This window comes from Acomys russatus, chromosome 27 (genome assembly GCF_903995435.1).
Source record: "Acomys russatus chromosome 27, mAcoRus1.1, whole genome shotgun sequence".
Lineage (NCBI taxonomy): Eukaryota > Metazoa > Chordata > Mammalia > Rodentia > Muridae > Acomys > Acomys russatus.
Genome location: NC_067163.1, coordinates 8,406,740 through 8,430,207, shown reverse-complemented (window position 1 = coordinate 8,430,207; position 23,468 = coordinate 8,406,740). Strand labels below are relative to the sequence as shown.

The window sequence follows — 23,468 nt, the reverse complement described above, 5'->3', positions numbered from 1 at the left end:
GCCCGCCCACTTTTCAAATTCACAAAAGTGTTTACAGCATCCGCTCTCTAAATGAATCCTGTTTGGGGCCTGGGAGCATCTGCAGAATGGCTTCCCAGCTCCCTACTTCAGGAGTCATAAAGTTGTGAATTATAGAGTCTCTTCCTGGCTTCTTCATCTTCAAGTAGTAACCAGAGTCTTGGGAGAGATTCAAGTTTGTGAACGCTCTACAGCAAGACTGAAAAGGATAAATCGCATCTGCCGAGCTCATAACCTCAGCACCTCGGAGCTGGGGTGCTTCCCAGAATGCTGATGCTAAGACAATGCTTCCATTTTAACACCGCCTCCAGGTTGTACCAGAGAGCAACGGGCTCCCTGCTCTGTCTCCACAACTTTCTGTAGACATCACCTTGGGGGACCCAGTATGTTAGTGTCACAGAGCAGCGTGGACATTTCACATTACAGAGACTTTCTAGGTGAAAAGCTTGGTACATTATAAATGCTGGTTAAATTTCACCAAGACTAGCCTAAAAAGAATTAAGTATTATTTTTAAAAATCCAAACAGGTGGAGATAAACATGAAAACATGTCTTTGTGCACAAAGTGTCTGTCTCCACAACTTCTGGGCATTGTGGGGAACCACGCACAGGGTGCCCCTGTGGTCACCTTGGAGTGGGCACCAAAGAGTGAAATCTAAGCCTCCAAAAAGATCCAAATTAGCAGGCAATTAGCAAAGGAGATACATGCCCCTGGGAAGTGTTGGCATCAGAGAGAAAGGTGGAGAAGTTGTGATGGTACCAATTCTGCACAGTCCTCAGAACAGACCAAGAGTGTTGCAGTGCATTGCAATTCTCAGTAACATAGTCTAATTTAAAAATATGTAGATCACTGGGGCCAAGAAACAACCCAGGCTGGCTCCTGCACTCCCAGAAAACATGGGACTGAACCTATAGGATTAGAACCCCAAGTTCCACACTGAAGAGAAAAGCGGGTGCCTCGAGAAGATTTCTCATCCCTTCTTTACTTTCCCTCTCCTGCCCCCACATTTTCTGACAAGAAGCACAGGAGGGATGCTCAGGTCCTCTGATCCGTCCCCATGCCTAGCTGCACCTCTTCTCATCCAGGAAGAGGACAAGCAGGTGAGCCGCCTGCTTCAGCGGAACTCAGGGCAGGACTGAGCCCACCTAAGGCAAGAACAGAGAGGAGAGCCAGGACCCCAGCAGCCACCACCCCGCCCTTCTTCAGAGAAAAGCCCTGACAAACACATACATTCTGCTCTGCAGAGCGAGAGCTGGAAGCTGAGGTGAAAAAGAAGGTTCGGAGGAAGGAAGGAAGGAAGGAAGGAAGGAAGGAAGGAAGGAAGGAAGGAAGGAAGGAAGGAAGCTGAGAGCCGCCACCAGGGCAGCAGGGGGAGGTTTGGGATGGCAGCTGTCAGACAGGCACACACACGGAGGAGAAACAGCACAGATCGCATGAGGCAATCATGCTGAATTCAGAGGGAAAATTGGACAGAAGTGTCGGCAAAAACAATGGCTGTAGGAAGGCTAACTGATGTGTCTACAGAAGGAATCGCCACACGTGTTATCAAACTACAAACAGAGCAGACTAAAATCAGGGTGCTACAAGGACAGGACAGGAGGAAGCAGCTCGGCCATGGAGAGAAAAGGGAAACCACAACTAGAAATGGCAACAGCCTTTAGTTCAACTGAACAGCACAGCCAATATCTAAATACATCCTGACAGTGCATTTAAGCTCCGAGTGTTTTTTCTCTAAAAAGCCATGTAGACGAAAAGCAAGAGTGCACAATTAGCCTGTGCTGTGCCTGCAGAGCCATGATAATTTCACAAGTGCTAAGGATGAATACAACCTGGGCATGCAGTAACGGACCCCACTAGTTCTGTAGATGGCTTGGATGGACTTTTAGGGAGGAGGTGGAGTTAACAGAACTGGAAGGAATAAAAGAGGGCTGTTGAGTAAAAGTAATCAGGATGCATTGTGTACATGCGTGGAGTTGTCAAGGAAGAAATTTTATTAATAAAAAGGGGTTTTGAGGGGCATAATTAATGTCTAGTTATAGTAACTAAATATTTTTTAAAGACAGACACTCAAAAAAGTCAAGCTCACTGCTATTGCTAAAGCATCCTTGGTCAACAAACTGATATACATATTTAAGTGTGTGTGTGTGTGTGTGTGTGTGTGTATGAATACACATGTATGAGTACATCCATGTACATAGACACATATATGTGCATGCATGCTGTGTGTATATATGTATACATACACATATATTTTGTGGTGGAAGAAGAAACAGGACAATGTCAGATAGTTTGATGCTTCAGATATTTTTTTCCAGTTTCCCTTATCCTTAGGTCATCTAAGAAACCCTAGCTGTGGAATGGGAAGATATTCCCATGGAAACAAAGCACTGATTTTCTTTCCACATTGGCTTCTTAGAATAAAATAAAATTAAACACTTTTTCTATTCCATGAGCAACACACTACATACAGCAACATTGCAGTAAGGATGTTTAACCTCACACCGTGTGTCTACTGCCCAATGGTGGCTGTTCCTGGTGGTAGGAGAGTCATGACCCTCTGCTGACACCCTGGTAGTGCTCTCTGTCAGCTCAGTGTCTTATGATGGAAATGTCTTTTCATCTGTAAAAATGATCTGGAAGATCAGAGGCAATAGAAAGTAAGATGCTGTGAGTTCTGTGGCTTCCTTTCAGTATTTCAAGCTTCAGCTTGTGAACTGATAAGGATTCAGTTTTTCAATCTGAAAAGCAGATACCCAAGGCTCATACAGAATCTGAGCTGAACTAACAGTGAAGGGAAGGAGATGAGGCAACAGAACTTTGTGCACGCCCGTGTCCCCGAGATCCTTCCAGTGAACCTGCATACGATGGCTGACACGGACCATCACATGTGTGCTATACTGAAGAACACAGCAGTTACTAACTTATGTCATGAATTCTTGTCTGCATGAAATATTTTTGCCTTGGGATAGACTCCTGGTCTACTCTACAAAGGGGAGTGAAATAGTATAAGCCACGGGAGGTGACAGCAAGCTGTGCGTGTGTGGCCTGGGATTTAAAAAAAAAAAAAAATGGCAGCATTCATGCTCAGATGGAGATTACCAAGTACATACATCCCATAGTTAGGGTTTTCTTCACATCTTTGTGGTCTATGCTAATAATACAAACAGCAGATCTTATTGGTACAACAGGGGAAGCCCCCCCCCCCCACGGAGTCTCATTGGTGGGATACTTTAAAGGTAGGTTTATCTTCAGGAGCTGATGGAAATGGCAAACTTCTTACAATTCACTTGGGCTTATTAAAAAAAAAAAAAAAAAGCTGTGTTTCATCAGATAACTCACTCAGAACAGACGTACAGAGAAGACTGTTTGCTGATAGGTCACACCTCCACATCTTTGTGCACACCGGCACTTCTGGATACTTCCTCTGTCCTAACAGCATTCTTCCACCATGGAGCTGACAACCAAGACAACAGCCTTGCACACTGACGTGAAAGCATATGCCACAGAGGTTGTTCTGTAGAACGGCAAGGTATTTCTTCTCTTTCTATGGGTGATGCTTTCACTGCCCAAAGAAATCTGAACTCTAAAGCGCCATTGGTAACCCCACCCCCAAAAGCACCCCAGAATGGCCTGTAGGGAGCAGCACACATCTGCCATCTCACAGTCACTAAAGACTGTCCCTTCCAGGTGGTCCTGCTTCCTGAGGACTCCCATGGAAATGAGAGGAGTAGGATGAGGTGATCAGTTGGCACTGCTTTTTAACTCTATCTTAGTTTGTTTTCTTATTCCTTTACCTCCCTTCTTCACCCCTTATCCCTCCTAATACCTTCCAACCCCCAACACTAGGTAGGGGAGAAAGAACGGTTAGTGTGGAAAAGGGGATGGGGTTCTCTTTGGCTACTTCCGGCTGTTTAGCATTCTTTGAGGCAATACCAATCTCAGTTGTCAGGATATCTAGTCCAGCTAACCAGCAAACACAGCAGCGGGGAAGAACCAGCAGCAGCTCCTTCTCAGAGCATCCCTTGAAGCTTTCCTCGAAGCACTCCTTTGAAGTGCCTTTTTTCTCTCCCTGGGCTCTGGAATTTATACCCTCTCAGAATCCTCAGAATTAAACTATCTCAGCTGGCAAACACCATGCCGCTCTCTAAGTCCCAAAAGTCTGTTACCAGCTGGCAAAGACCACGCCCCTCTCCAAGCAGCACAAGGCTTGTTATCAGCTATGGACAAACTAAAAGCAGCCTCATATCCCACACTTGGGATTAAAACAAAAGCTTCACACAACTGGGTTTTTTAAGAAACCAAAACTTCCACTACAGTGGCCCATGGGCCTGAAGAACTCAGACCACAGCTAACTGCTTGTTGACTGCCCACCTACCTCCACCTGCCTTGGAGCAGCGGAGTCTAAGGGTAGGGAGTGCTGTGAGCCCAGTGGGACCCTTGGCATGGGGGAGAAAATAAACATCCCACCTCTTTCCAGTGATCTTCCATATGTTCAATTCTGAAGCCCACCTAAAGTTCACCCAACAAGCTGGGATGTGCTGCTTCCGGCATGCCAGAGCAGCTCCATCTCACTGCTCTAAAAGAATAAAGGGCTCAAATATCTCTCACTGCACTACTTTCAAACTGGACAGAACTTGATTTATGGCAATTGGTTGAGCTCACTTTAGTGGTCTCAGCCATGGTGGCATTCTCTTGTTTGGAACGGTGAGTACTGGTGAGCAGTCAGGGCTGGACCCTGGCAATCTTGTTTCTGTATATGTGCAATTACCCACCCCAAGTCTCAAATGGAAGCATGTGTGAGTTTATAGCTATGTATAAACATGGTAGAAATACTGAAAATTATCCGTGGCGACTCGAAGGAAAAGCATTTGTTAAATTAGAATGAAAATTGGCTTCTAATTGTTCTAATTGTAAAGACTGTACACTGCTGTTAATTGGAAAATTCTACCAATAAAAAAGATATTTAATTCTAGGTTTCTATAAAATTTAACTGATATTCAAAAAGAAACACTTCTATCAAATGCAGATTAATTTAAATTTGTCAAAATCATTAAAAAATGCATGAAAATGACAAAACTTTATGCTATGTATCAGCTGCTTACTCCTATTTAAACTGTTTTACACAGCAAATCTGAACTGTTCCAATTACCCAAATAAAATTACATCTACAACAACAAGAATGCATGGCTTTAATGTTATGTGCTCCTGTTCATTTATTAACTCTCTCACAGACAGGCTCCTGGGCCTCGAGGTTGCTACACTGAGCAGAATCGCCCTAGGATCTATTTCAGGACTGATAGGTAAGTCCTACACATCTATTTCAGGGACTACCCACGTGGCCTGACTATGCAAACCAGCTTTGCTGCTGCCGTCTGAAGCAGTTTACACTCTATTTCCTAAGTCATTAAGGCAAAATGCACTCAAATATGGGATGAACTGGTGTCTACAGATTAAAATAGAATGGCTTCCTAGTCTGTTGGTATTTATAACTTGAATCACACTCTGGGGACTTGTTTCTCCATCATGAAGTGACTGGCCTGAGCTAAAAGCATCCCGGCTCCCCCAACTCCAGCATTCCAGGGGCCGCCCTATGAGGCATCTGTGGGGCATAGCTCAGATCAGGTAGGCATACACCTGTAGGCAGGTGTATAGCTACAGAGCAGAATCCAGCCAGGTGTATAGTCCTGTCCAGGGAGTATAGCTCCAGGTGTGTGCATAGCTCCAGATATGTGTATAGCTCCAGGTTATGTGTACAGCTCCAGATGTGCATACAGCTCCAGGTGTGCATACAGCTCCAGGTATGTGTACAGCTCCAGGTGTGCATACAGCTCCAGGTATGTGTACAGCTCCAGGTATGTGTACAGCTCCAGGTATGTGTACAGCTCCAGGTGTGCGTACAGCTCCAGGTATGTGTATAGCCCCAGGTGTGCATACAGCTCCAGGCATGTGTACAGCTCCAGGTGTGCGTACAGCTCCAGGTATGTGTATAGCCCCAGGTATGTGTATAGCCCCAGGTATGTGTACAGCTCCTATTGAACAGAGCAGCTCCACACAGGTACACAGATAGCTACAGGGCAGAATCTAACCAGGCATGAAACTCCAGCCAGTATACAGCTCTAGATAGATGTACAGCCACAGGATAAAATTAATCCAGAAGTGCAACTCCCATGGGGCAGAGTTCTACCTAGATGTAGAAGTACCCCGAGACAAAGGAATAGTCATACAACATTGAAGTAAACATAAGTGTAAGCTGTGACAAGTATGACAGGACCATAGTCCTTGAAGCTTGTGGAGCCTAGGAAAGTTCTCTGAGAAGGCTAGTCACCAGAGGGAAGCCTGAGTGAAGGCAATGTCTAACGACATTCCATCACTCCCCAGTAATAATCCTAATGACAGTCCCAGGAACACTTTAAAGCCATGGTGAGAGGGCCCAGGAAACTCTTTTGAGGATATTATGCTACATGAGAGTGGCTATGAAAGGCAGCTAAGAGTCATTGCTCTGTCTTTTTACCAAGTCTACTCTACAGCTCACACCAAAGAGTGACCCCAGACTCAACCTGCTGCTTGGAGCCAGCTCTGAGAAGCTGGATGCACCAGCTGCCTAGGGACAGGTCATCTAAGGCACCAAACTGCCCTCAATCCAAGCAAAGCAAAACCCAGCTCTCCAAGGTCTGAGGCACTATGTAGAACAGCACTGTGCTTTGGCTGTGGCTATGTCAAATGTGTGTTTCCCCCTTGGGAAGTTTCCAGATCTCCACGAAGAAGAACTTAGTAAAGGAGAAAGGCAGATTTTCAACAGCAACAGGAAGATGAAACATGAGCAGAGGTGAGTTTGAGGCATGAGACCTCCAATGGTGGGAGGTCGAGCGTGGGTCACAGCAGTACAAGGCTGGGGCCCACGTGAATTTAGGCAAAAGCTACAGAAGATTGGTTTCCAAAGTTGAAAGATGTGGGCACCCCAGCTGGAAAAGTAAGAGATACTCCAACAATAAAGAATTAATACCAACACAGGTAATAAGTGGTCAAGATGAGTATGCAGCAGATGGTCCATGCACGAAGCCCCCAGCTGACAGAGCTCCTCTGTGCAGACAGAACCAGAATACTATCTGCTGGGAGCCGGGAAGGAGAATGAGGCAGGGAACCAAAGGAGCCTTCAGATGGAACAGCAGTAAGATTTTCCTTAGCGTTCATCCTCATGCATTCACAAGCCACTTTATTGTATGTGAATTGAAATTCAGTTATGAAAAGTATGAGAAAATAATGGATAACAGGGTTTCTCTGTGTAACCTTGGCTTCCTTGGACTGGCTTTGTACACCAGGTTGGCCTCAAACTCACAGTGGTCTACCTGCCTATGCCTCCCAAGTGCTGGAATTAAGGGCGTATGCCACCCCGCCCAGCATCTATTTTGACCCTACAGGATTTGTTTGGTTTTTTCCCCAGAAGTACTCTGCCCTGAAGCAGTGAGGATACCAAAACACATGCTGACATGTGAGTGCTAAGGCACCCAAGCAACACTATCTATTCCTTAGAAGTCAACCAAACTTGAAACGTACCTCAGATTAAAAAAACAAAACCAAAAATACTATAATCTTGGAGCTTTAATAGTGGTTTAAACATTCAAGTAAGTGTTTCCTAACTTTCAACCCAACTGGGATTAGCCTTGGATCTAGCGAAAGTGGAAGGGAGAAGGTGGCCTAACAGTACTAGGGCTTCTTGGACAGATTCTAGGACAGCAGGGTAGATGGACGGATGAGCCAAGCAGAGCCCCTGTGTCCAGGTGTTGGACTCCGCAGAACATCAGTACAGCAGTCACAGGGAGGCCAGCCCTACTGAGCCACTTAGATCAAAGCTACAGGAAAATGTGGGAAGGCCACCTACTATCACCAGGGAAATGTTACACAAGGAAAGAAATCACAGTTCTTGTCCTTTCTGTAAAATGAGCAGCTAAGAAAATGAAGTTAGGTACGCAATAAAACAATTTACGAGGGGAAGGAATAAAAACAAAAATCAACAACAAAAACAAAAAAACAAAAACCCTCAAGAACTTAAAGCTTGGTTTATCTAAAGCCTCAGAGAGCAGATTGAAGTCACACTCTTCCAAGGGTCTCAAAGGGCTGGGGTTTGTGCACCCTGGAACTTCCCAAACCCAGGAGCCTGGGACAAAAATCCAGATGCTCCTTAATGTACATACTTTGAAATCCTTTGGGGCACACACCGGGACCTGCTTCCTGTTGTGAGTGCTAAAGAGCACTCATTAGTGAAGAAAATGTGTTTCATGTGGAGGACGCATGACTGCATGTCAGCTCATGAGATTAGGGAGCCCAGGGGCAGGGGTGAATGTAACCCTCATCAGCACCCATGGAACCCAGAGTAGAACAAGAACCCAGAGGACGTTTGTCCTTCAGCCGGACAGTCGGCCAGTGGGCACGGTGTGGGGGAAATGCCATAATTCTAGAAGCTATCACAAATATCCAAAATGTTCTGCTGAGTTTCTGGGAGTCACAGAAGGCAGCAACTCCTTTAAAAACGTATCAAGTACATATATAACAATCATAATTAGTTTGGAAATTATCTCTCAAAAGCATTAAAAATTAAAAGTGTCCTTCTTATTTCTTTCCTGTTTATTGAGGGAATTAGGAAGAAAACTGGTCTCTTGGAAGGCTCTGAGGTACAAGATCAAAATCTGTGGAAACTACATGCAGAAATGGACTGACCACAACTTCTTCATGGAAGCCAGGGTTAGAATTCAAGATCAGTATCCCTGTGGGCTGCAGTACATCCCAGAGAGTCAGACTTCAGCCAATAAGCAAGCTGTTCTGTTTGTTTGCAAGCTGCATTTCAAGGGCACCCTCAAATCCCAGGGTTCAATAAAAGATACCAACCCCTATCCCTGGCAACGGGCAAAGAGGCACTTTGTTGGTGGTGGTGCTCTTGTATCAGTCAGGGGCAGAGCAGTGGCAGGCCTTTGTTTATTGTAGCTTGACACCGGCTTGGTGGCCAAAGCTGTCTTATGCCTAGGACTCATGAAAGTCAAATCAAATTAAGTCCAGGTAACACAGCACAGGAAGAGAAAGACAGACAAACAGACAGAGCTGAGGACCACCATGCCACTCACAGACCTGCCCTCCAGTGCACACAGTACAGGCAGACACCCTCATGCCATCACGCCATGCAGCAGAGATGGAGGATGCCACCCAGTCACATGGGCAGCCTGCAGCAGGAGCTACCACAATGTGTGAGTATGTGATGGTCAGATGGGACGGAGACAGAGTGAAGTAGCTTGAGAATTATGAAGAGGGATGGATCTGGAGGGTGGAGAGCCTGCTGTGAATAGCCAGCTCTGCTACCTGGGGCCATGTTAAAGGTCCCAACCCAAGCTGCTGCTGAAGGCAATGTCTGAGTCTGTTGATGCCTATGGTTCATACTAAAGAACATGGGGATGGGAACAGCCACCAGGGACCATATGGATGTCCAAGGATGGTGTATAACTAGTCCCGCCCCTCACTGGCTACAGCACTCTTGAGGGCTGGCTCTATCTCTCACCAGCAGGCCCTGAGCCTCACCCAGGCATCACTCTGGAGCTGGCCCTGGTGGCAGGGGTGGGGAAGGGTTAACAAGCCCTAAGAGGACATGAGTATGGAAGAACTGACCTCACTACTTATCTGCTGCGAGGTGGCACAGGTGTAGAGGTGATGCCACCTCCCCACCCGTACCACCCTTCACCACCTGCAACAGTTGGGAAAGCTGCCCACGGGGTGATGAGCTCAGGAGAGCTCTCCCTGCCCCTCACCAACTGCAACACTCGGAGAGCAGGCCCTGCATCTTACCTGTAGATCTTACCTTACAGTAGAGCCGCTCCTGGTGGAGTGCAGGTGAGCCAGCTCCAAGAGTGTTAATGTGAGAAAGCAGCCCCACTATTCATTTGACATGAGGTAGCATCGGTGTGGGGGTGATGCCCTCCCCCTCACCCCCTTGCCATCTGCAATAGCCAGGAGAGCTGGCCCTGGGGTTATAAGAGAAGGAGAGCTAGCCCTCCTCCCTCAGCGGCTGTAGCACTTGGGAGAGCAGACCCTGCACCTCCCCTGGGCACTACAGTGGAGCTGGCCCTGGTGGTGAAGACACAGGTAAGCCAACCCCGAGGGTGTGAAAGCAGGAGAGCTGTCCCAGCCCCTCACAGGTCACGGCCCTTGGGAAAATGCTCCCTGCACCTTGACTGGGCAGCACAGTAGGGCTATCTCTGAAGAGGTGGGTACCAGTGAGCCAGCTCCAGTAGCATGAGAATAGGAAGGGTGACACTGCCACCTACCTATGGCAGCTTTGGGTAGCCTAGCCAGAGCAGTGCTGGAGAGCTTGCTTTGGGGGATGCAGGTAAGGTAAAGCTAGTCGGCTGGCCAGCTCAGCTACCACCCACGCCCAGACCCAGGTCTCTGAATTGGCTCACCTCCAAATCTCTATTATCTGCAAATGGCTGAGATGCGTGGAAGGGACAGTCCTCCTGTTCCAAAGCTGCAGGGTCTCCACGACACAGGTCAACAACAGGACAACTGGGAGAAGTCCCAATAAGGATCCAATCTTGATAGTATCCCAGAAGCCAAAGATCATGAGCAAGACTAATGGTTCATTGCAGTGAACTTTTACAAGTGAAGATGTGTGGACAAAGGGGTATATTGTGGGCCACATTGTGACACACTACAGCTTCCACAATGAGATGTTTTCTATGCTTTGTTTTTTGTTGTTATTGGTGGTGGTGGTGGTGGTGGTGGTGTGTGTGTGTGTGTGTGTGTTTTATTTTGGTGGGGAGGTGTCAATGGCGGACATGAGGGGACAGGGAGCTGAGCAGGACTGGGGTGCTTTGGAAATCACAAAGACTCAATAAAAAGTTAAAAAGAAAAGGAAGGAAAAAGTTGGCTCTGCAGATGCCAACACACCTGGCAGAGTCATCTAGGTTCATCTCTTCATCACGCAGTCAGTGGTGACCCGAGACACCAACAGGGGGAGTGGTAGAAGAGGTAACCACAGTCCTTCAACAAGACTGCTGTGGGTACAACAGTCTGGTCTCAGAGTGGGGCTTTCTAATTCTGTTCTCATCTATAGACCCACAGAAATCAACTGAATGGTGGGCCTCCAAGAGCTTGAGTGTCAACAACCATCTCTGCTCAGGGTCCTTCCAGTTCCCTCTGGTCCCTTTGAGCACTGACCATTAGCAATGATATGGCCAGAGAGCTATGTGGCACCATCACATATCAACTTCCAGCCGCAGCAATTGAGTAAACTGTGGAACAACAGGGGCTGCCCAAAGAAGTGTCCTAAAAAATCCTGCCTGGATTCAGAACGGAACCAGAATTTGACCATGATTTCCATAGCTGCTGCAGGATGACAAACTGCCTCCTGGTGGGTTACGGTGCCAACTGCATAACACGCATCATTACATACCCAATGTGGTGCTTGGCAGGCAGTGGGCAGACAGCAAGCACGCTATTATCTACCTCCTCCCTCACACTAGCTCAGCCATGTGTTGTCTGCTGTATAGAGCTTCTGGCTGAAGCACTGGGCATGGGACTTTGTTTTCATAGAATATTCTTGCCCTTAAGTCAGAAGTGATAATCTATCCAGTAGTCGAGACTAGATGGCCATTAGAAACTGTACAACAAGGCACTAATGTCCCCAGGGTGATGGTTAATGCAGCTCTCATTATCACATTAGTGGTGCACACAGAGTCGGGGAGGCAGACATCCTGCTGCACTGTGCTGGAGCTCTGAGAGCACTGAGCTCCCAAGCTCCTCTGAGTTAGATGCTATCCCTGGAAGAACAGTTGCTTCGTAATATTCTGTACCCTACAGGGCACCCTTAGGCAGGTAGGGCTTTGTGGGGCTTGAAAACTAGCATCAGGATATCCAAGGATGAGCCTGTGGTACTTGTTTTGCCCTATACCAACTCCATGGATTTAGGGAAGTACGAGACTCAAAAAGTCAGACATAAGAGTTGTCTTAAAACATTTTGTATTGTCAAAGGGCCACTGCAGGGAGGACGTGTATGTATCAACAAAGGATGCCCTGTTTTCAGATGTCGATTGAATTTTAAAGAACTGTATTTATAAAATATTGTGAAAATCCTATATAAACCGGATCAGTCTTCTCTCCATAATTGAAATGCATAATGCTTTTAATCACTTTGCAAAGTTTTCTCTCTAATAATCACATGGACTGTGCAGACCAGGGAAAGAGGCATCTTCTAGACCTACGTCTGAGCTAAACACACAGGTCATTTTACTTAATCCCTACAGTGTTATCAGCTCTGAATTCTTGCCCATCTCATAGCTATTGAAACAAATCTCTGAGGAGACACTGGCACCCCTACCCACCCCCACACCCACCCCCAAACCCCACCACCACGTTCCTGTCTTCTCAGATCCCAGCACATTCCTGATGCTGGGCTCATGGGCCCAATGAGTCAGAAGTGAGCTTCAGAGGTTGTCAGCCGTGGGATGCAGAAGTGACAGCCACAGTAGGCTCCCAGCCTCAAGCCTCACTCACCGATTTTTTATTCTTCTTAGTGGCCTTTATGGAGACAGTGCTGGAGCCAAGGACAAAGGGGACACTGGGCCAGAGTTCACACAGAAACTGTCAGGACACAAACGCGTGGAGGTACTGTGAAGCACTTTGCAAATATTTGCTTTTACCTTCCTCTCGTGGTTTATTTGAAAGCTTGCCTGCTCCGTGCAGCATCTGTTGGGACTAAGGTTACCACACACACAGGAAGCAATTGTTCCGAGGAATGCTCAGTTTCTTCTCTCTCTGATCAAATGTGATCAAATAGAGACAGAGGCAACTGGAGGAAAGACATGGGCATCCGCGTTCTAGGATGGAGAAGAGTCAGTTACACCGTAGGCACTCCTCTCATCTACTAACCATAGTGATCACTTACAAGGAAGACGCAGAGCGAACTGAAATCTACATAATTTAAAACCGTGTGTGGTGTGGTGACGGCAGCTCTGCATTTCCATGAACATTGTCACGCCATGCTCTATCCTGAAATGGGGCCCGCACTTTGAGTGGGATGCTGTGTGCCCATGCTTTCGCTCCTGGGTGGTGACGGATCCATTAGAGTTGTCTTCACTAATGTTGTTGGTCCTTCCTCAGTGGTTTTTCAGATACAAAATGTTAGTCTGAGGCCAGTGGTTTGGTCTGTGTCATTGAACATGTGTCACAGGACAAGCTGCTGGAGGCTGCCTGGGAGTGAGACTCTCCAGCACTAGGCAGCCAGAACCGGGAGTAGGCATTCTGAGTCCTCCTAAGCCACAGGGCTAAAAGCCTTCGCTAGGTGAGGTTCACAGGATGGAAGTGAAGGCAGGTTCACCCTCAGACTCAGGGATACTGAGTTGGGGGAGAGTCTAACCAACCATCCTGCCCAGACAACTAACTTCAGCCTGAGGACATTGCAAGAGCAAAGTTGACCTCAGCTCAAGGTTGGACAGTGGCAAAACTGGGCTATCAGCCAGTGTGCCCATATCTCTGTTTAAGGACCGTTCTGCTAGGATTCCTCAGATGCACACCTTTGGAAGCTCCGTCAGTGGCTTCCTGATGCAATGGGAATGGATACATGATTTCTACACCTCAGACACTGCACCCCTGATACAGGGTCTATACATTTGGCATCTTCTGCAGAGACTCTGTTAGAGAAAGACATCTGGGGAGAAAATGTCCTTGTAGCAGGCACCACCCCCGGGATTATAAGGACCACCTCTTACGACCTGCAGTTTCTCAACTACCAAGCAAGTTTTTGAGCCCTGAGATGTGTGGAAGTTGGCACTCCTAATCAGGATGTGTGTAATACAGGAATAGGGAAGATAATGACTCCAGTACACTAATTCCCAGTGCTCAAAGATCTACCCATCAATATCTTGTGTGTGTGTGTGTGTGTGTGTGTGTGTGTGTGTGTGTGTGTGTGTACTCTAATGTGTAGGTGCGCACACACGTGTGGATATCAGAGGCTAAATCCAGGCATTAACCATTAGGTATCGCCTACCTTGCTTTTAAGGTAGGGTCTCTCACTGATCTGGAACTCACTTATTGGACTATTCTGGCTGGACAGAAACTCTGCTTGCTTCTGCCTACCCAAGGCTGGGGTGACGTGTATATGGCAGCATTCCAAGGTCTTACATGAGTACTGAGGACCACACCCAGGTCCTCACGCCTGTCCAGGAAGCACTTTACCAACAGAACTTACCATCTCCCTGGCCTCAATGTCTGATTTTTGTTGTTGCTTTTTTGTTTTGTTTTGCTTTGTTTCTTGAAACAGGGTTTCTCTGCATAGCCTTAGCTGTCCTGGACTCACTTTGTAGATCAGACTGGCCTCAAACTCAGAGATCTGCCTGAGTCTGCCTCCCTGAGTGCTGAGATTACAGGCACGCATTACTGCACCTCACTTCAATGTCTGATCTTTAAAGTGAATAAAGACTAAATGTCAACCCTGATCTGTGTGACTAGTCAAACACTTAAGCCACAACACAGTGATGCTGGGTCTCATTAGAAATGAAAAATGACTTTTATTTTCCAAAGAACTTACCATCGAAAAAGAGGTCACATATAGAAATAGAAAAACATTGAGTTCATTTAAAAAAAAAAAAAAAAAAAAAAAAAAAACAAACCTTTGTAAAGGCAGTTACCATGTGTGAATTCCACAGAAGAATCTGAATGTAAAACAAAACAAAACAGAACAAAATATCCTTCTTTTAAAAGTCTCAGAGTTTCTGAATGCAGATCAAAGCAGATGAAATGCTAACCCACTAAGCAGGGCACAGCTGCAGTCAGCTGTGGCCAGCAGCGACCCCAGGGCTTGAAGGAGGCCTCCTGTGTGCATACTGAGCCTCTAAAGGAGGCAGCAGACCCGGCACATTCGTGTGGGTATCAGACTCAGAACTATTCGACTTGGTGAATTCTGCTGGGAGGATTTTATTTTATAGCAGAGAACCCATACTTCCCCAAGCCTTCCCACTTCCACAGCTGTCAGAAGTACAATTGGTTTTCTTTATAAGGCTATATTTTTTCCTTACAAAGAAACAGCTTCGTTCACTTCGTAAAAACTCTTTACAAGCTCCTTCCTGAAAATTCACAGTGTGTTGCAAGGCACAGAGCCATCATCTGAAGCCTTGTTTGACTTAGGAACGGTTCCTTGTAGCCACAGAAAAAGGAATCAGATGAAAGAAGCAATGAAATACAGAGCATTCTTCAGCCCAGCTGGAAATTAAAAAAAAAAAAAGAAGAAGAAGAAAGAAACTAGCAGTGGGTCCTGACTGCTTCCAGAACCTGAGTCTGTTGCTGAGGGCTGCGTCTGCACTAGACCATTAACTGGAACAATCACGCCACAAATGGGTAGGTTACCAGCCCCATTCTGAGCGAGGCATCTGAGCTACAGTTACTCACACTGGAGGGCATGACCCCTGCATGCTGCTCAGAGAGTTGAGCTAACCGCTAAGCAAACCTTGGCACACGCTGGGGAGTGTGAGCCTGTGCATGATGCCAACTGTGGCCAAGGCGCGATGGTGGATAGGAGGAATGCTGTGTTTAGTCTGTCTGAAAAGACAAGCAGAGAAGATTCAGGTTCTGAACCTCCTGAGTGTGGAAGTACTGTTGATACTCAAACTTATCATGAAGAGGCAGCCCACAAAATGGGAGAAAATGTTCTAACAGCATGGGCCTGAGAGGAGGTTGTATTCATGATAGAAAAAAAAAACTCCTACAAGCAAATGACAGACCCACCAAGTCACAGACAAAGCGCTTGAGTATACATTTCTCCAAAGATACACAGATGTTCCAGAAGTCAGTGTCATCAGTCATTGGGGAAATTCATATCAAAGACATGCCCTTGTGCTAGCTCTGTGAGAACTAAAGAAGAAGAAGAAGAAGCTAAAGAGTTAGTGAAAATATGGAGAAGGGGAAAAAGAGTCCCCACTTACTCAGAATAGGGGGGCAACATGGCCATGACATCCACCACAAAACAAACAAACAAACAAAAAAACCACAGCAGCTGATGCTCCAAAAGTCAAGTCCGGAGGTACTGTTGGCCAGCTGAGCCCAGGCCTTGGAGAAGAATAAAAGCCTGGTCCTAGCATTCACAGTTACATGACTCACAGCAGCCAGATGCAGATAATCCAGCACGCTCAATAAGAGGTGGAGGGAAACACATAGTGCACACAAGCAATAAACTGTCACTTGACCTTCAGAACAACTACTGGGAAACTGTGCCAAACACACAAGTGCTGTAAAGTTCCCTCACAGTGGGAGTCCACAGTAGTGGGCTTCATGGAACTAGTCACGGTGCAGCTGAGGATGCCAAGTGCTCACGGGGGATCACCTGGACAGGTACAGCGCTGCGATTTGTGAGGATGGGGTGAGAGGGTTATTTGGTTAAATTAGTATCTTTCTGTTGTTGTCATAAAACACTAAGAACAAAGGACGCTGACCAAGGAACAGGTTAACGGGAAGTTTCTCTGGGAGTTTACAGTTCCGCTGGGAGGGTCCACAGTGCCAGGAAACCATGAGAGCAGGCGACCAGAGCTGAGAGAGCACATTTCTAACCGCAAACCAAAGCAGACAGAGCGAAGGGCAAGAACGGCAAGACCGAAAGCTCTCACAACCCACACCCAGTGCCGTGCTTCCTTCAGCAAGGCCACAGCTCCTGTAGGTTCCAGTTCCATTACGTCTGCCAACAGTGCCACCAGCAGGGAACTAAGTATTCAAACATATGCATCCATAGGGATGTCACCTATAAGGACATATCGCACTCAAACCGTCTCAGTGGTGATGGCTATAAAGCATTATGAATGTGTTTAATATCACAGAATGGGCTAACAAGATAGTTTATGCTATGTATATTTTACCACAAAAGTTCAAACTCCAACCTGGGGATTCAGACCTGCTGGGTGGTCTATATCTTCCACTTAGGCCTAATTGCCCATTGCTGTCTGCACTCAGGTCCAGGCAGTCCTTTGCCCAGCCTCTGGCAGAAGTAACCTTGACTGGGAGTGAAGGGCAATACAAGGTAACTTGGGATGTTGTGAGACGTGGCCACATGCCATGTGTTATTACCATGCATTATCGCTCAAGGACATTTCAAGCATCAATATCACCCATGCTACACTTCCCTCAAGTGCGTCATATTCACGTCATGCATTGGGTTTGGATTATTTATTCAAAACAAGTATTAAGGGGAAATCCGTGTAGAAGAGGAAGGAAGATGGGCTGTGAGATCCAATGATGAAGGCTCAGAGGTTACACAAAGACTAGAAACACAACGTGTTCTCTAGTTATTCACTGTTGTGACAAGTACTTGAGAAAAGCAACTTAAAACAGGAAGACTGTTTTGGCTCACAGACTCGGGGATTTCAGTCCATGGTCAGCTGACTCCTCTACTGTGGAGCTGAGTCAGGGTAGCGCACCGTGGTGCTAGAAGAACATGGCAGAGGAAGCTGCTCATCCCACGGCAGCCAGGAAGCAGGGAGTGAAGGGAAGGGGGCTTGGACAAGATGCTCTAACACCCTACTTCCTGCGGCCAGACCCTACCTCCTACCACTTCCTTATAATGCCATTGGCTTGGAACCAGAGCTTCATAAAGGAGGCATCTTCTGTTCAAACCATACAAGCACATGCCCCAGTACTGAGTAAATGTGACTGTTTAAAGATGAGATGCAATTTTTTTACTTTCAGTTAAAAGTCCTTTTTAAAGTACACACTACTTTACCAGGTCCTGTGAAGTAACCAGATTGTTAAGGTTTGAGCAGCTAATGACAGAAACACCTGGAGACTTATTTGGGATAAATGCATAGGGGAAAGGTTGTTGAGACATGAAGGGTATGCAGCACTGCGACATCCCATTGAGGAAAAAAAAATCAAGACATTCTAGAATGAACACAGTGCAGCAGACGAATGAAGGTTGCTGTCTTCATTAACAAAGGTCTGTAGACATTAGCCAGTAGCTCCGCAATCAACACAAGACCAACCAACACCTCTTCCTTTCCTTAAGATTATTTTCCATCCTTAAGACATTAATTGTCATAATTAGTTCTCCAGTGAATGTTTGTAGACAACATCCAGTGGGACTGCTACATAAATGTTCACGCAGTTACAGAAGTGCTGGGAGACTATTGACAAGCAGGGCCCTGCACAGCACTGATCAGGATGGAGTAGGTGAGCAGGCACAGCATTCATCAGGGTGGAGTGGGTGAGCAGGACCAGGAGGTTATGGTTACCTGGTGCTCTGGAGAACAGCAAGGCATTAAGGGAGTGGTGTGAATTTATACAGTAATGCTTTTTCAGGGTTATCACTGAAAATCTCTTTCTGTTCTCTGTCCACACTTACCTGAAAGTTGTGTACCCTACAGGCCTGATGACAGATGACATTAATGTTCATTCACATACATTATTCATGATATTTGACATGCCATGTTGACTTAATGTAATAATAGTGAGTTATTATTGTAAGCATTCATCTCTGGGGGAAAGTGTTTTATTATAAAAACAGAAAGACTTATAAACATTGAGATCTTCCTGAAGGTAAAATGAAAGTATTTGATCATTCTGAATTTTCACTGAATTCTTGAGTCTCTTCAAATTAGGTCTTTATAAAATACTTATTATTTTTTGTTATATGTACATGTGATTGTTAGTGTGTGGGTATGTGCACATGAGTGCAGATGCCCATGGAATACAGGATAGTGTTATATCCCCTGGAAATATAAATAACTGTGACCTGCCTGCCGCGGGTGCTGGAAACTCAGTTTGGGTTTTCTGTAAGAGCTGCAGCCACTCTTTCTTAATCACTGAACACTGATATAGTCCCTCATGAAACTATTTCTTTTCTATTTGAACAGTGAGAAAAATGTCATAGGTCATCTAGTGATAATATCTAGAGTACCTCACAGAATTACCAGGGTGTTTGGAAAAACTGTTTCTTCAACATACGGGGCTTCAGGAGTCCACTCTTGCAAATGTTCCTTCAAAGGTGATGTTTTCCTCCACACAAAACTCTCATTTTCTTGGAGATTTTGCTGTACTTTTTCATGATAAAAATAGAAATTACAATAGTAGAGGACTTCAGGCATAACTGGCAAGAGGGCCAATGCTGCTACCAAAAAACATTAATGAAATCCTGTAAACGTATCTACTTCCCACAGGTATTTGTTTTCTGCTCTGGGTGCTCCTTGAAATGGTTAAACATTCAGCTTTCCCTCCCCCACCCCCGAATAATGAACACTGCCCTGTGCAGACATTGCAAGCAGGGGAGGGAAATCAATGGTGGGGTTTGACTTCTGCCATTTGATTTACTCCTGACCATAGACAATTTAAAAAAAAAAAAAAAAAAACTCTGCCATTACTAGATTCAAATCAGTTTTCTTTAGCCTTCTGTTTTACAAGCTCAATTTCACTGCTCAGCTCCTGAAGGTCTGTGTTCTGTTTCATCCATGAATATGGAAGTCTAAGCATTGTGTTTCACGGTCAGTGTGGGTTTTCCTATTTCTGGATCTTTCGGAGTTTGAAGATGCTGTTGGACATCTCCTAAAGGCGAAACTGGTTAGTGGAATACACTTGGTATTCCAGTCCTCCAGAAAACAACCACCTGTGGGAGGTAGATGCATTTACAGAATTTCACTAATGGCTTTGGTAACAGCACTGACTTTGTTGCCAGCTATGCTTGAATTACTCCATTAATGTGATTTCCATTCTTGTCATGCAGAAGTACAAAAAAAATCCAAGAAAATGAGAGGTTTTGTGTGTAGGAAAACTTCACCTTTGGAGGCATTTGGAAGAGTGAGACAGTTTTTTATAAATATTATGATTATTCTGTGAGATACACATTATCATGATAACTTACAGCATTTTTTTCCTCACTGTTCAAATTGAAAAATAATTTCAAGATGTGTTGGAAAGGTGATCAGTGATTAAGAGAACCTACAGCTCTGGCAGAGGACTCAAGTTGGGCTCCCAGCATCCATGTCAGGCAAATTACAAACATTAGAGTTCATGACATCACAGTGGTGTTGCGTTTTAGCCAATGTGATGTCCAATGGCTTTGGCCACTGTTAAAGCAATGAGTCTTTTCAATGGTCTCAGCAGAGCCGGTTCTTTCATGTCATCCTGTGTGGCATGTCACAAGTCATTCTAATATGGAAATTATATCCAGGCATCAAACCCTTCCTTAAATCATTCCATGAATCAAACCAATGTGGGCTACCATGTTTTCTGGCATATAAGATGACCCCCCAACTTTTCCAGTTAAAACACAGAGATATACATGCTATATAAGACCACCCCTCTTCCAACACACATCCTATGCAGCAGCCTCGAGCATGTGTCTATTTGCAGGCAGGGCACAGACAGCCAGGCACTTTATTAAATACTGGCAGAGAGCCAGTGCCAGCCTGCATTGTCCCTTTAAAGCACGTTCCACACTTAACCTGAAAAAGCATAGCCCTCTGAGCCAAATTGGCAGGTTCTGGTGGAGAGCCAATCCACGCTCACATTCTCTTCCTCAAGGTACAGGAAGATGTGGGCAGCTTGCTCCTCCCTGCTTCCTACTCCCCGCACAGAGCTGGGACTCAGCCATGGCGGCCCCCACTATATGCACTGGACATTTGAAGCATGTGGAAGAATGCTGCAGATAAGTACCTGGTGTATAAGATGACCCCTAACTTTGGCACAGATTTTTTGGAGGGCGGTGTTTAAAAGTCATCTTATAGGCCAGAAAATCTTTTTAATTAACTAAAAATGTTTGCCAAGTCAATAATTTAGTACACTTGGGTATATTGATAGTGTCAATTTCAATAATCGATTTTGTGGCTTAAAAGCATCTTCATTACCAAGCATGGCATTTCTGTAGGCTGGGTCCTCTGTCCTCAACACTCAAATGTACTATTTTCTAGGTCATGAATCAAAATGCATTAATATCCCAAGATCCCACCGACGTCTCCCTCTACTAAGGGCAGGATGGCCCATCCCCAAGTCCAGCCGTCTTACACAGCCAAGGTCAGTGACCACATGTGTGGCCTGGACCCCATCTGGGCTAAGAATCACCTGTTGCTTACTAACAATGGCATCCTACACAGGGCATTGCCCTTTCCCGACTACTGAGGCCACAGTCTCCACACATGTTTCAGACCACATATAGTGACCCTCAGGCAAAAGTCAGCAGAGCCTTCAGGTTCTCTACTGCCCTACTTCCCTCTCTCCTAGCTGTTCTCCAGGCAGCACATATATCCAGCTGATAGAATAGGTAGCCTGTGTGGTTGGGGCCTGCCCCTCCCTCTCCAGGACAATCATATGAAATACACAAGAAGAGCCAGATGGATTATATGGCCAACTCCTCCCCAAAGTGCTCTAGTCCCAGGCAGTGAGCAGTGATAACATATGCCATGCACCAGCTATCACATCTCAGAGCTCACAGTCCTTCCTTAGAAGTGCATCTAAGGAAGGGCTTGTGCCTCAGCCTCAAGATAGGGAGCTTTTAATGTGTAGATAACCCAGAGTTACACTGCAGAAATACGCCCAGGAATCCCAGTCCTTGAAGCCAGGGATGTACTTTTCAAAGCAGAGTTCTGTGCTTGCTTTTGAGAAAAACTAACCACACAGCAACAATCAACATGTGTTTCGTTCAAACACAAGTTTACCTCAAAGCTGTGTGTCCTTCTCCAGTTCCATGCTGGCACATGCAAAGAGGAAAGTGTCACCTACAACCTTAACCAAAGCACATTTTCAGAAAAAGAATAAAATTGCAAGCCATTTATCCTTGCTCCTCTACCAGGCCCAATTATACAGTCTCTTCTACAGTGGTAGATGGATATTCAATGGGACTCTTGCATTTTCCAACTATGTGGATATCAGCATATTTAATGCTGTAATTTCCATTTGCTTAACATCTTTATTATTTTGCCATTATAATCCCATTAGAAGTGATTCTCGCTGTCATTATGGTCCTATGTAGAGTCATTTTGATGCATTTGAAGGATGGCAATAATGCCGAATTCATCTGGACTTCAGAGCGGCCATCACCCCAGATTTAAAATGCTACTAATAGCCAGAGGTAGCATCCACAGACTCCTTCAGAGCCCTCAAATGGGGTTAGTTTATCTAAAAAGTGACTCAGCTCCCTAAACAGAATCTTTCTGGGCTTATGTTCTGTAAGGAAATTCACACCTGGTGACTCACAAATGAGCAGCACAATCATAATGGGGGTGAAGGGTGCCCTGTTATTCTTGTTAACCGCTATTTTGCACACTTTGAACTATCAGCATCAGGAGTCGGTGGTGTTTATTTTGAAGAGTGTAAAGAAATCTGGATTTGTCAGGTACATCAAAAGTTGATCTGTTTAGAAAGGCTGTTTAATTTAAGGAGGAGAATTCTGCCTTTGAAAGCCTTGGGGTGAGGACAGAGGCCACAAATAACTAAGACAAACACTCCAGCTTCCTACTCTGTCCCAAAGAGCTCTTCACATCACTAAGATTCAACAGTCTCTCGCAGCCGTTTCCAATCGATCTGTTTCACAAAGCAGACCATTTTTTAGATTCTTGGACATGGGTTGAAACCTGCATTATTACAGCCCCTGAGATAGCCCACCAGATGCAAGACACAAAACCTGACTCCACAGAAGGAAGCAACAGCTCTGCAATGGAAGAAGCCTGGACTCAACTCTGTCCATGTCCGCTCTGGGGACCATGACAGGCATCTGGCCATTGGCCTACAAAATCCACTAACTGCTGAGAAACCCATGTCAATCTGGTTGTCTTAAGAAGTACACAGCCTAAAAGATGCTCACAGGACTCGTCTGTGAAGGAATGTGAATATTTATTTCCCCGGGAACTTGAGATCGGCTAGGGCAAGAATGGGACAAGGAAATGGCTGCTACTGACTCTCTCCATCAGGACAGCAGCTGCAAACATCTGGGCGGAGAAGGGGGAAGTGAAGTCTCTGTTTATTGTTAGTAACGTCAACTTTCTGGACAAATAAATCACAGTCATGTTTGCCCTTGGGTTGTACACTTTCAACTGTCTTGTTTTAGTTTTTAAGAAATAATTAACTGACTCTACCATTCACTCATATGAAGAAAACAGCAGTTTTTAGTGTGTCCACAAAGCTGAGCAATCCTCACCATAGTTGGCTTCAGGACACTGAAATCATTCTATGAAGAAGCCTACACCCATGCAGGCTCTCCTCCGCCACCTCAGTCCATCTAGACGCTGGTCCGGCTACCCCCATGACACAGATGCTACAGTCCTGACACTTCATCTGAACAAATTCATGAAGGGCATGGCTCCCTGTGAGCTCTCAGTTAACATGGTGCTTCTAGGCTTGTCCATGTGTGTAGGGGTCCTTCAACACTCCATACCATTTCAAGCACCAGGCACAGTGGCACCATTCCCTGCCTTACCTACCGAGTGATCATTCAGCCAATGAGCACC

At 45.7% G+C, this 23,468-nt stretch overlaps 1 long non-coding RNA gene and 1 other non-coding gene across 2 annotated transcripts in view; one reads left to right on the top strand and one right to left on the bottom strand.

Annotated features, from left to right (window-relative positions):
- Positions 1 to 23,468, bottom strand: part of LOC127210056 (uncharacterized) — a 412,763-nt gene that overhangs the window by 188,498 nt on the left and 200,797 nt on the right. The gene's annotated exons all lie outside the window — the stretch shown is intronic.
- LOC127210407 (small nucleolar RNA SNORA48) lies at positions 8,905 to 9,046 on the top strand. Its single transcript, XR_007833315.1, has one exon. It is a non-coding gene; the product is annotated as a small nucleolar RNA SNORA48 (small nucleolar RNA).